Raw genomic sequence first — 7,200 nt, 5'->3', positions numbered from 1 at the left:
GGTTTCAACATAGCCCTACCTGTAGAGATCCACTGTTTGCATCCTGATTGTGCCGCCTGCGTGAAATTTTTAATGCAAGTTCACTGTGCTATGATGTTCTATATGATTGTGTCAACTATATAAGTTTTACTGAGCATCAACAATGCATATGGCTGAAAGATGTATTTACGAGCATTGAACAATGGGTCTCTCTCTCTGTCTCTCTCTCTCTCTCTCCGACACACACGCACACACGCACAAGTGGAACCCGTTGAATTATTTCTTTGCTCGTGACAACTTTTAATTAGGTTCCACTGTAGTCTAAATTTTTTATTAAGTTATTAATTTAGCTCAGTGACTTCAAAAAGTTGTACAGAAGCCTTGTTTGGGCCTTTCTGGCGTCACTGAATGTGGGCTGAGTAGCCATGTTAGGTTGTACTGTACTACACATGCCTTTTTTTAACATCAGCAATGCAACTGGGCTGCCAGTTGTACATAATATCTGGATCAACTTGTTATTTTCCGCCCCACTGGGCTGCAAACTTTCCTAGGAGGTATGCATTAGGCTTAAGAAAATGGACTTTAAGAAATAATAAATGGGATGTAATTATAATAACTGGACAGTAACTATAAAAAATGCACCAAACCACTACTGGAATCAGCAGATTTGCCGTCTGCCGACTCTTTGCCATCAGCTAGCGGACGGCAAAGAAAGGCTTTGCCATTAGCCACCAGAAAACGGACGACAAAGAGGCAGTAGACGGCAATGGAAGGCTTTGCCATCAGCATATTTTTTCCATCCGCTAGCGGACGCAAAGAAGCTTTGCCGTCAGCTAGTTGATGGCAAAGAGGGTGGGTGGCGGGCTTACGAGGGCGACCTTTTCTTTCCTGTCTACTGGCGGACGGCAAAGAAAATGGCCGTTAGGTCATCCGTTTTCCCCCGGCCCCACCCCACTAGGTATGCTCTTTGCCGTCTGCTAGCAGACGGCAAAGAACTGTGACCTACTAGCAGAAAAGGGGTCGCCCCCACGCCCCACCCCTCTCTCGATCTCCTCCTTCCCGCCCTGCCGCCGCCCTTGACCGCAGCTCCGCCCCGCCACCTTGCCCCGCCGCCCCGTCCCATCACCCCACTGCCCCGCCGCCACGCCGCCCTGCCCCATCGCCCCACCACCCACTGCCCATCGCCACACCGCCACGCCGCCCTAGCCTGGCGCCTCGACGCGGCGCCCGGCCTGTCCCGGCTCGCCGCCCCGCCTGTCCCGGCTCGCCGCCCCGCCCTGCACCACCCCTTGGCTCGCCGCCCCGCCCCGGCGGCGCCCCACCCCCGCCACCCCGGCTTGCCGCCCCGGTGGCGCCCCGCCCCCGCCACCTCCTCCACCACCGCCGAGCCAAGGTGATTTTTTTACTGTTTTTGTGTTTAGGTTTAATTAGGTTATAGTGGTAGGATTAGGTTCTGCCAGATTTAGGTTTAGATAATTAGAAGAAAAAAATTGAAAAAAATAAAAATAAGTAGAAGAAGAGGAAAAAGGGAAAAAGGAAGAAGGTTGCCGAGGGGATAGATGGTGGAGCCAGTGGGTCGTGCCGGTCCCGACGCCCATGCCGAGAACAACCGGTCCGAGTGCTGACCCATCGACTGTGCGTCACCATACCTAAGGAAAAAAGAGAAAGAAGAAGAAGAAGAAGAAGAAGAAGAAGAAGAAGAAGAAGAAGAAGAAGAATAAAAGACAACCCGACCCACACCCCAACCCACACCCCGACACTACATCCACGTCCCACAAGTGACGCCGACGTCCGGCGTCCCAAAGCAACTGTTCTTGGCATCGATGGCGGTCGAACACCATTGCGAATTAGGGGGTTCCTCGGTGTCGATGGTACCCTAAATAGAAAGTATCGTCACTGCGAGGTACATGTGGCCGTCGGTGTCGAATACTACATCCACGTTCCACAAGTGACACAGGGGTCCTGCGTCCAGCAGTAATAGTTCTCGGCGTCGTTGGCGGTCGAACACCATTGCGAATTTGTCTCGCAGCCTCAAATATGATGATTGAAAGCTAAGTGTTGAAACTTGAAACACCCAAACTAACTCAACTCGGTTTGGTTGTTTGAAATTTCAAAAGTTGGCTTTAATCCTCATCACAGAGGCTACCAGACAAATTCGTCAAGGTGTTCGACCGTCATCGGCCACCAAAACTATTGTTGCGGGACGCCGGGCGCCGGCTTCACTTGTGGGATGTGGATCTAGTGTTTAATGCCGACCGCCTCATGTACCTTGCACCGATGGTAGTTGCTATTTAGTTTACCCAGGGACGAGTGGGTTAGGGGGTTCCTCTGTGTAGATGGTACCGTAAATAGCAAGTATCGTCAGTGCGAGGTACATGTGGCCTTCGGTGTCGAATACTTGCTATGTTACTCATCTTTCAATTTAAATGTGCAGTTATTTCGTTGCTGCGAGGGTCTAGTGTTCGACGAGCTCTGCCCCTGCGTTCGTTGGTGAGCACAAATGACATCTCCTCCTCCCCCTTGATTTGCTCTGTTCTGTTCTTCGTGTCGATGAAACTTGCTAGCTATAGGTGTCAATCATCAGTATGCGTAACCACTATGCGTCTCCTGTTCGAAAGGGTTACATCTATAAATATGCATGCATTTGCATATTTATAATCGTGATTCTTTCGAATTGTCCAACGTTATCCATGGACAACCCGAGTATGTGTAGATTGGGTTTGTTTTCCCATATGCTCTGCTCCGGATCCGATGCAGAATTTCGTCAGTGCCTCCTTATTGTTCTCCAGGTACACATCCTCTCTGCTTACTACCGAGACGTGTATCTGGAGAACAACGGGGAGGTGCTGCCGAAATTTTGCATCGGATCTGGAGCAGAGCATGGGAAAATGAACCCAATCTACACATACTCGGGTGGGATTAGGACCTATATTTACCTATTAGCGTGTAGGTTGCATGGACGTAATAAAACTGACAAACTCCATTAACTAATGGATATAGTTTGCTTAATTATGTATATATTTCTTGTGTGTCCAGTAGGAAGTCAATATGAGCGATGTGCGTGGATGTACACCGGTTACACTAGTCAGAAAGTTTGGACTAAGGAATGGTTAACAAAAACCAAGGGGTTTGTTAGAGCCGCATTTGCAAATGGCCAGGAATTAAGCTGGTGCCCCTATGCCCGGTGCGACAACTATAAAAAGAGGGACGAGCTTGAAATGAGTAAAGACCTGCAGAAGTTTGGTTTTACGACTGATTACACGGTCTGGACATTACATGGCGAGTCTTCCCAACATGCCAGAGCCGAGGTGGTTCGTTGTTGCACCGACGAGCATGGTACCGGGACCGCAGACATGGTGCAAGACTTTGATGTTGCTTGGGACTCGGACGAGGAGATGGAGGAATCTACAAAGGCCTTCACTAAAATGTTGGAGTCCTCAAAACGTCCTCTCCACGAGCACACTGAGCTTTGTCAGCTGGATGCCATCTCACAAATAATGGCTTTGAAGGCTCAATTCAACTTGGGCAGAGAATGCTACAACGCGATGATGACAGTATTCGGACGATTTCTATCCAAAGGCCATGTGCTACCTCCAAACCTGTACCAGTCAGACAAAATCCTCCGTGCTCTTAAGATGCCCTATGAGAAGATACATGCCTGTGAGAAAGGATGTGTCTTATTTAGGCTTCGGTATGAGGACTTGAACTATTGTTCCATTTGCAATTCTTCCAGGTATGTTATGGTAGACAACGGTATGGGTGAGAAGACGCAGACCAAAATACCCGTTAATGTTCTTCGGTATATGTGGCGACCAGACCTCAAACAGTCTAGTCTCTTTGCATTAGTGTCATCCCTGGATCAGTAATGCTGATACGCATAGTACTTGAGTATTTATAACAAAGTTCCAATCACACACTTATTACATTGAATGTCTCAAAAGAGAACTTATTACAAAAAAATGGCTTAAGGCCATCTAAATAAGATAACATCGGGAGGCTTGGAAGATAAAGTGACTCCATCAACTCCAATGGCATAGCTGAGTGAACGACAACGACCTATGACACCTTACTCGTCGTCTGAAAAGTCTGCAACATGATATGTTGCAGCCCGAAACGGGTCAGCACATGGAATATGCTGGCAATGTAACACATAGAGTAATGAATAGAATAAATGCTATAACTACATGCATATATGGCTGGTGGAAAGCTCTATGGTTACAGTTTTGCATAAAGCCATTTTTTTCCTACAACAAAGGAATAAATTTTTGTTTAACTATCATGGTGGTTGATAAACATTGAGAAGGTTCCTCCAACTCAAGCCCAATTAAGCAACATCAATTAACCCAACAAATTGATTTAGAGTGATGAGATCAACATGATAATCCAAGAACCAGATACTCAAGATGTCCATAACCAGGGACACGGCTAATCATGATTAGTTGATATACTTTGCAGAGGTTTGTGCACTTTTCCCCACAAGACTCGATCTCCTCCATTGGATTCCTCGCACTACATGATGTTTGAGAAACGAATGACCGAGACACAATCTTTCAGAAGCATTAACTCTTTACTCTAGGTAGATAGTACCACCTACATCACGTACATCTGCTAGTCTACCACTGAAAGATGTCACACAACATACTCAACTATGCCAGAGCCCATAATGGCTTGTGGCTGCACACGGAAGTTTCCAGCATGAATAATCTTTTGATCCCTTTGAGCCTGGGTGGCGAACCGTAGGATGATCACACGGGTACTCCGGGATATCCTAGGACAACACTGGATTCTCCAGGTGCCCTGGCAACCATCGGGTACTCCAGGGTGCCTCAACCAATCCACCCAGATGTGTATTTAAGTGGCCACCTTAAGTTAACCATTAATTAACAATACTCATATCTGTCATGGATACACTCACCCAATCCATTTCTACGAGCATAGCATAGCAATCTTGAGCATAATGTAGAAGTAACTCCCAAAGGTTTGGTAATAAAAGGGCAATAGGTTCTACCTCATCATTTACTTCCCAAACCCACATGTTAAACATATGCTAACCATGCAATGTTTGAGTGTTGTAGCTAATGCATAAAAACTGGGTAATAAAGAGGTATGATCAAAGTGTTACTTGCCTTGCTGATGATCCGCAAAACCTAGAGACTCGTAGTAGCACGCTTCGCACACCGGATATTCTATAGCAAACAAAAAATAGCATACATAAGGACTCAACTAGAAGCACGGGTAAAACTCAAATAAGAATATCTAAAGTTCAACGGAAGAACTCCAGTTTGCAAAAAGAATCAAATCAAACGGAGCAACGAAACTCAAACTACGAAAGAAACAAGATTCATTTACTAATCTGGACTAAAGTCAAATTTTATAGTACCAAAAACTTGTTCAAGTTAGTTAAACAGAAAGATGGCTTCGAGACAAAGATCTAGGTGCTTGTTTCAATTGATTCGTATAAACGAGCGAAAAGATAAACTAAAACGAAGATCAGGGCAGAAATCGCAATCGAAAATAATCTTGGAAAAACCCTGGAAAATAAAACGCGACAAACAGGCTAACGAATGAACGTTCGCTGTCTACGGCTAACTAACGAACAACATTCATTAAAGCGAACGTACGGACGAACGTCCGTGATTTAACTAATCCAAAAAAACAGAACCGATCTGAGAAAAAAAACTAGATCTAGGGTCTTTAAAAAAATCGACGCTTTTTTGGGAAAAACCAGGACGGCAACGGCGGCTACCTCGGCGAGGTCGGCGGCGGCGGGCGGTGGCTCCTTCGGCGGCGGCGGGCGGCTACTCTGGCTACGGCGGGCGGCTTCGTCGGCGGCGGGCTGTTGGCGGGCGGCGGGGAAGGCGGCGGCGACGGGCAGCGGCGCGAGGCGGCGGCGTGTGTCGACGGGCAGCGGCGGCTAGGGTTTGGGCGGCGGGGTGGCGGCTGGGATGGCGGGGCTTCGACCTTTAAAGGGCCGGCTAGGCGAGGTGTCCGGGTCGGACACGGCCCGTTTAGGTCGGTGCACTTCTTTTTTAAATTAACTGAGGCAGAAAAACTAATAAAAGAAATACTAAACAAAGTCCAAAAATCCTGAAATAAATTTTCACGGTGCTCTAATAATATTGCGGACAAAGTGAACTTTTATTTGGGCCACTAATGCAATAATGAAAAACACATTTTTTTCCTAAAACAAATAAAATAGCAGTAAAAATTCAAATAAAATTCTTATTTGATTTTAATTTTTCCCTCCAATATTTCTTTTATTTGGAGTAGTATTTTATCCCCTCTCTTTTATTTTCATATTAGAAATATTTCGAAGAGAAAAAATGATTAAAACCAAATGATCCTCTTTTCAAAATTTGAGAGAACTCAAATATGAAAATAACGAAATCCCCAACTCTCTCCGTGGGTCCTTGAGTTGCTTAGAATTTCTAGGATCAACCAAAAATGCAATAAAATATGATATGCAATTTATGCCCTATGTATAACATTCCAAATTGAAATTTTGGGATGTTACAAACCTACCCCCTTAAGATGAATCTGCCCCTCGAGATTCCGGTTGGCTAGAAAATAGGTGCGGGTGGTCCTTCTGTAGGTCTTCCTCTCGTTCCCAGGTGGCTTCATCCTCGGTGTGGTGGCTTCACTGAACTTTGCAAAACTTGATAACCTTATTGCGTGTAACTCTGCTGGCAAACTCAGGAATCTTCACTGGTTTCTCCTCATAAGTCAAATCACTATCCAGTTGAATCGCTTCCAGTGGCACTGTATCTCTCAGAGGAATGTCGACCATCTCTACGTGGCACTTCTTCAACTGGGAAACATGGAACACATCGTGAACTCCTGACAATCCTTCTGGCAATTCCAGCTTGTAAGCAACTTCTCCCATATGCTCCAAAACTTTGTATGGTCCCACAAAACGTGGTGCTAACTTTCCCTTAACTCCAAAACGCTTAACTCCTCGAAGTGGGGACACATGAAGATATACTCTGTCTCCGACTTCATAAACTGTCTCTTTGCCTTTAGAATCCGCATAGCTCTTCTGCCTGGACTGGGCTACCTTGAGTCTGTCATGAATTAACTTAACCTTCTCTTTAGACTCCTTAATCAAATCTGGTCCAAACAACTGACGGTCTCCAACTTCATCCCTTAGCAACGGTGTCCTGCACCTCCTTCCGTACAACGCTTCAAAAGGAGCCATCTTCAAACTGTCTTGATAACTGTTAT

The sequence above is a fragment of the Triticum aestivum genome, chromosome 3B, assembly GCF_018294505.1.
Source record: "Triticum aestivum cultivar Chinese Spring chromosome 3B, IWGSC CS RefSeq v2.1, whole genome shotgun sequence".
Classification (NCBI taxonomy): domain Eukaryota; kingdom Viridiplantae; phylum Streptophyta; class Magnoliopsida; order Poales; family Poaceae; genus Triticum; species Triticum aestivum.
The sequence above is the reverse complement of the archived record's forward strand: the minus strand, read 5'-3'. Positions refer to the sequence as shown.